We start from the raw sequence: 7,028 nt of genomic DNA on the forward strand, positions 1-7,028 counted from the left end.
TCTTTCAGTTGAAACTGTTTTTTATCTCCTTATCTTCACCATCTCTTTCAGAAGTATCCAATGCCTTTGATTTCTGTTATGAGGTATAACAAAGCAGATTAACTTGATAGTCAGCTTCCAGCAATGCCAGTTTAGATTTATGTTTTCTCAAGTTGGCTAATTCAGTTACCACTTGTCCATGGATTCTCCAGCTTCCAACAGTTTGTAACTATTATCTCCTGTGTTATTCTTTGAGCTTGGGCATTGGTGTATTTTTTATAAGCTGTCATCTTGGTGGAATTCCAGAAGGTGTCAAATAAAGACATGAATTCAAATCACCATCCTTAGCTAGAAGCCATTGTTTGCTTTGAATAGAATACCAGTTTGTACTGTTTACAAGTGCATGTATTATATTGAATAGAAGGCATATTAGGAAGTAAATATTTTAAAATATAAAGGTTAAAACATAAATACGTAAATTTTTTGGCCCAGCAAATTTGGGTGTGAGAGTCAGAACTTACTTTTGAGAACCAGGTACATGGCTGGAGGTGAAGAGGGACTCTCAGGTATGGAACCTAAAACATTTGTGTGGTTTTATTTTTTAAATTAATAAGCATGCACTCAGGATGTAGTTAAATAAAAATAATAGCAAAAGAAAAATATACACAAAATATACAGTACATTTTGGCATAAAACTAGATTATTTGTGGAAGTGAATAAATATTACTGATAGAGCCAGGCGCAGTGGCTCACGCCTGTTATCTCACAACTTTGGGAGGCTAAGGTGGGCAGATCACTTGAGCTCAGGTGTTCGAGACCACCCTGGCCAATATGGTGAAACCCCGCCTCTACTAAAAATAGAAAAATTAGCCAGGCGTAGTGGTACAGTGCCTGTAATTCCAGCTACTGGGGAGGCTGAGGCACGAGAATGGCTTAAACCTAGGAGGTGGAGGTTGCAGTGAGCCGAGATCGTGCCACTGCATTCCAGCCTGGGCGACAGAGTGAGACTCCATCTCAATAATAATAATAATAATAATAATAAATATTACTGATAGGACATACATTTTGAAAGAGGAAAAAACACACTGGTATTGAAGGCTATAAAAGACTGGCTTTTTTTTAGGGCTTAATTATCCTATGGAAAAATCTATGTGTATGTATAAAATGCCTTTGTGTTAATGGGCCCGCCGTGTCCATGGAGAGAGGCTGAGGCGGTGCAGCTCCAGCCCAAGGCACTGAGATGCAGGGATGGGAAAGATGTCGTTTCCTTAGTCCGGGCAACTGTCTGGGCTTTGAGCAAGAGGAAGCTGCAGCCCACCCGGGCACCCTCACCCTGACACCTTCAGCAGTAAACAAGATAAAACAATTCCTTAAAGATAAGCCTGAGCTTGTAGGTGTAAAAGTTGGTGTCCGAACCAGGGGCTGTAATGGCCTTTCTTATACTGTAGAATATACGAAAACAAAAGGAAATTCTGATGAAGTTATACAAGATGAAGCCAGAGTATTCATCGAAAAGAAAGCACAGCTAACACCTTTAGGAACAGAAATGGACTATGTTGAAGACAAATTATCCAGTGAGTTATGTTCAATAACCCAACATGAAAGGAACTTGTGGCTGTGGAGTAAGTTAATATTTGACATCTCAGGACTCTTCTGGCCATAGGCTCCAGGAAAGCTGGTGGAAACCTTGGGGCTCACTGAAGAAATCATGTGACTGTCACGTGCTTAACTTGCGGCTGCCTTGTAAGGAAAATAAAGTGATGCATTTTGAAAATGAAGCCAGTAAGTTAGATTCCAGAAGAAATGACATTTGTATTCTCTGTAGGGGACAGAAAGTGAGAAGACATCACTCTCTTTGGATCATTTAATCCTCTTGCATCATTTGTTTTAGAACCAGTTTCATCAAAGTTGCCTTCCTGGGCACCTGTTCATCCATTTCCTGAACCATGTACACTCACTAGATCTCTATTGAACGGCTTGAACACGCATCCCCTTCAGCATTTCTCCCATCCAGACTGGCGACTCCTAAAATCAGAGACAGGACGTCCTGACTGCTGGTAGTAACATGGCGGTACATTGTTTTTCCACCCAAACTTAACATAGCCTTTTTACATTTTTATCAAAAATTCACTGTCAGATGCCTTGTTGCAGACCCTTTAATAGTACCACGCAAGGATTTGCTTGAACTATAGTACAGATTAGTGCTGAGTGATGGTAGCAAAAGGTGAGAAAGACTTCATCCACATGTTTTTAAATCTGTTTCTTTTGCCACCCTATATGTCTGCTCAGAGATGAGATCTCAAGCTGATTTTGATCCTTTCCATTGAGGTGTCTTTTGAAAGCCATCTAGCCCACCTCCCTCAGTTCTCTGTGTAAGGAAGCAAAACCCCAGGGAAGCCAAAGGGCTCCTGTCCACCCCCCCTCCACAGGTGGAGAGCAGGGGCTTTACCCCCATCTCCCCTTCCTTGTAGGTGACATACATGCTCTGCCCTCTGAGTCAGTCAGTGAAGGCAAATGTTCTGACTTCTTTATCTGGTCAACATTTTGATAGAATTTCCTTACAATTTGATGGAGGTCATATTATTTTTATTTTGAGTGGGAAGAATACTTTAAAATTCTTTTATGTGAATTACCATCTTGTTTCCTTAACCTTTGAAACAGTGGTTTGTAGAAGAGAAAATATTGTTAACCCAGAATTATGCTTTTGGAATGTGGTCCTAATTGCAAAGGAGAACATGGGGAGCTTTTCTTAAAATTCCCAGGATGCAAATACTTCCTGGTTACTCAGTCCAGTTGCTAAAGTTCTTAAACAATATTTTAACCTAACATTTTTATCACCAACTTTTCTTTAAAAGTGTTCCTAGTTTCTGATTTTCCTGGGTTTGACATATTAAGTATTCTGAGATGACATATACGCGTTTTTAGAAAGCTGATTCTCATGAATTCAAGTAGCTGAATTTCTTTATGTTTCTTTTATTTACTGAAGTAGTTGGCACAAAACGCACCAAAACCTAGAGTGGTAGTTTTATGTAAATGCTCATGAGTTTGTATCATTAATATAATTGTTGATCCACTTATAATTTGTGCAATACTGTATGTATGTAGAGATTGAGTTGTCAGTTTAAAAAAATGTGGCCTCTGTGGTCATTAAAAAAATAAAATGGGCCAGGCGTGGTGGCTCACGCCTGTAATCCCAGCACTTTGGGAGGCTGAGGCAGGCAGATCACCCGAGGTCAGGAGTTTGTAACCAGCCTGACCAACATGGAGAAACCCTGTCTCTACTGAAAATATAAAATTAGCTGGGCATGGTGTTGTATGGCTGTAATCCCAGCTACTCGGGAGGCTGACGCAGGAGAATCATTTGAACCTGGGAGGTGGAGGTTGCGGTGAGCCGAGATTGTGCCATTGCACTCCAGCCTGGGCAACAAGAGTGAAACTGTCTCTAAATAAATAAAATGTCTTTGTGTAGGTACACATCAAAACTTTCAGTTTAAATAAAGATCAGGTTGAGTAAGATCCATCTAGGACCCAAGTAACATAATATGTGAATAATTTAAAGAGTTTCTATTATGCACAAGAAGTTTAAATTATAAATTTAGTGTTGGTCAAGTACTAATTGTAAGATCAAGACTCATATATTAGTAAAAGCTCATTAGAGAATAGTTGTGCGACATAATTACTTTGGCCTCATTTTTCTTTTCTTTTTTGGGCACTTATAGAATAGCAACACTGTATCAAATAGTGTAGTAGTGCTGAGATACAGAGAAGTCAATCCCTAACACCAGATTTCCTGATTCTGCTCTGGAACTTCTTGTATTGCCTCCAATGAATCAGCAACATCCTGCAATTCCTACTCACGGGCAACTTTGATTTATCTCCCTGCCTGCTGTTTTGCTTTTCATAGACAACAGCCAATGGCTCTGTAATTTCTTCAAGTACAATTATTTTAGCCTCAGCTATGCAGCACTTCTCTTTTTTTCCCCTTTCTGGTACTCTAGTCATTTCTGTTCTTGCTTGCTATTCCTCAAAAGTTTTACAACACAAGAGCTGTAGCAAGGCTTTACATCGTATCTAAGACAATTCCAAGTCTGTCTAAGAGAGCTGTGCAGGGGCTGTTTATGAATCTAAGTTATATAATTAGTAGAAGAACTTTCCAATTTACTCAAATCCCCTTTGCAATTGTATTGCCTATGATCTCTGTCTTTAGACTTGACCAGGTTTTTAACTAGTTCATACTAGCTTTGCTTTTTTGTTGTTGTTTAAATGGAAAGTACTATTTATTGAGCACTTACCAAATGTTGGACATTCTATAGTCTTATCTCATGCACTTCTTCCAGTTATGTGAGATACATAGGGAAAGTTAGCAGCATAAGAAAGAGGCAGAGCCAGATGGGCTGAGTTAGCAGCCTAGCTAGGCTATTCACTAGCTTTGTCATCTTAGGCAAGTATCTCATTCTCTAGGAGCTTCTGGTACAAATACCTCACACAGTTTGGTGAGTAAATGAGTTAATATATGTAAAATACTTACAATACTTATATGTAAAATACTTATAAATACTTACACGTAAAATACTTACTTTAGTGAGTAAATGAGTTAATATATGTAAAATACTTAGAATCGTGGCTGCATACAATCAGCACTATATAAATATTAACTGTTAGTATTTTACTCATTTTACAAAGAGAGACAGACTCAGAGGGATCTATGCTGCTGAACCCCGAACAGCTCATAAACAGCATCATGTTAATTAATAATTATATTATTGAATGGTTACATATTTTTGGACATATATGTAATTTCCACCTTTGAGGTCCTAAAATGCTTCAGTCAATAGCTCTATATCTAAATCTTCATGTATACTAATCCTGTCCCTTAGGATAAAATCCACAGAATAAAGTCCAAAAGTATGCCAATGTTTAAGGTTTTGATGTTCATTGCCAAAATATCTGTCACCTACCAGCAATACATGAAGGTGTCCATTCCCTTAAACTCTTACTAATATTGGGTAATATTCACTACTTACAGCAAATCCACAGACCTTCAATTTTAACATTATATTTGTTAAGAGGGTAATTTTATTTTTTAAGGTGGTTCTTTTTTTGCTAATATTTAGCAAGAATTAAATAATGCCAAACTGTCTGTTCACTTAGAAAGTGTTGGCTGGGCGCAGTGGCTCACACCTGTAATCCCAGCACTTTGAGAGGCTAAGGTAGTGGATCACTTGAGGTCAGGAGTTCGAGGCCAGCCTGACCAACATGGTGAAACCCCATCTCCACGAAAAATACAAAAATTAGCTGGGCATGGTGATACACACCTGTAATCCCAGCTACTTGGGAGGCTGAGGCAGGAGAATCGCTTAAACCCAGGAGGCAGAGGTTGCAGCGAGCCAAGACTGTGCCATTGCATTCTAGCCTGGGCATCAAGAGCAAAACTCCATCTCAGGGAAAAAAATAAATAAAAGTGTAGATAAACATTCCCAACTATTGTCCCTGTTTTCTAGCATAATCTATATCACTTTTGAATACGCTTCCCATATCCAGCTTATGATGGTTAGAGAGACACTGAATTGACATCTACATGTTATCGGAATATTTCCATTCATTCAACTCTCTATCTGATAAGTGACATGGTTATAAGTCGCTTATCAAATTTGGTCTCTTTCTTCTAAATATGCTAGTTGGAAATGAAATGTAAGTTTTCTAGATACATCTGCAAGGCAAATATTATTATTTGGAAGTTTCTGTTTCTCCTAAAGAATAAACTTTAAACTATTTCATTTCAGCAATAAATACAACTATTGTTTATCAGCCTCTGAAGATCTTATCTTCCTGTCTGAGGTCGCTGTGGAAGCTGGGGTGGTTGCCAGGAAGGAAACAAGATGGAGAGGATAAAAAAAAATAGATGGATTTGGGGATTCTCTGCTGAATGGATGTTTGGAGACATTTGTGCTAAACAAAAAAAGATATTTTAAGATAGAACAATAAATTTACATGCCTACTATTCAGAAGTTCTTTAAATCTTAGCAACTAAAAACAAAAGTAAAATTGTCCAATTAAAGAACAGAGAGAGGAGCAAAGTCTATACACTTCATGACCGGTATCAGTTTCTGAGTCAATACTTCTGGGTGACTGACTAAATACAAAAACAAAATTTCTGTAAAGACAACTATGACTTTAACCTCTGTTGCATATAGAAACAGAATAAAGGTGTTCAATTATATTAGATTTACACCTGCATGTGTATGTTGAGAGAGTATTGTGCTACTACATGTTTAATAATTAGCTCTCTAAACAATGATCTAATTTATGACATTTGCCAATTTCTGTGGTGTAAATGCTCCCATAATGGCTGATTTCAAAATGATACCACTGAATGTGGAAGTGGGAATAGGTGCATATGATCAACTTTCACAAGCCACTGCGAGCCAGCTCTAGCATACCACCATAGAATCTTCAGAACAAGTGGCAATTTATTACATTGTCACGGGAGTCTGTAATTGCAGCTGCCTACATCACTACACACAATTAAACCTAATGTGTGCTGTCAAATGTAGAAAACTGCATAACAAGGATGGAGGAATAAACTTTCATACTTTCTCTGTCCGTCAGCGTCTGTGGTCAGTGCTACCATTTGATCTGCATCTAAAAAGTTTCTTCCTTGATCTACGGAAAATAAATGAAGACGACCTTCTTGTGGCTGAAGAAAATAAATTATTAACCCCCGGAGTCACAGAAAATAAATAGGGAGGCTTTGTTCAAGCTAAAGAAAATAAATTAAACATAAAATATGCTATTTCACCGACAAAGATTTATCATTTTTAAAGCTGGTTGAGGGCTAGACTAATATTGCAAAGTTCCGGAGAGTAGCTCTACACTGCTTCCCTGAAAAACTCATTATAAACCAAGCTACAATCATCTTCTGAATTGCAAAAGAACCCTGGCAGTAGGCAGGTAGTTTGTCCCTCTGCCTATTCTTCAAGAAATAAATAGCCTCCCTTCTTTATGGAAGATTATGCCCCTGTTCTGTTTCCTTCCCGAGATGCTTTGCA

At 38.2% G+C, this 7,028-nt stretch overlaps 1 pseudogene; it reads left to right on the plus strand.

Moving 5' to 3' along the window:
* The first annotated feature begins 1,157 nt into the window (after positions 1-1,157).
* Positions 1,158-6,723, plus strand: LOC468410 (iron-sulfur cluster assembly 1 homolog, mitochondrial-like; annotated as a pseudogene).
* Positions 6,724-7,028: the final 305 nt, after the last annotated feature.

This window comes from Pan troglodytes, chromosome 19, assembly GCF_028858775.2.
Source record: "Pan troglodytes isolate AG18354 chromosome 19, NHGRI_mPanTro3-v2.0_pri, whole genome shotgun sequence".
Classification (NCBI taxonomy): domain Eukaryota; kingdom Metazoa; phylum Chordata; class Mammalia; order Primates; family Hominidae; genus Pan; species Pan troglodytes.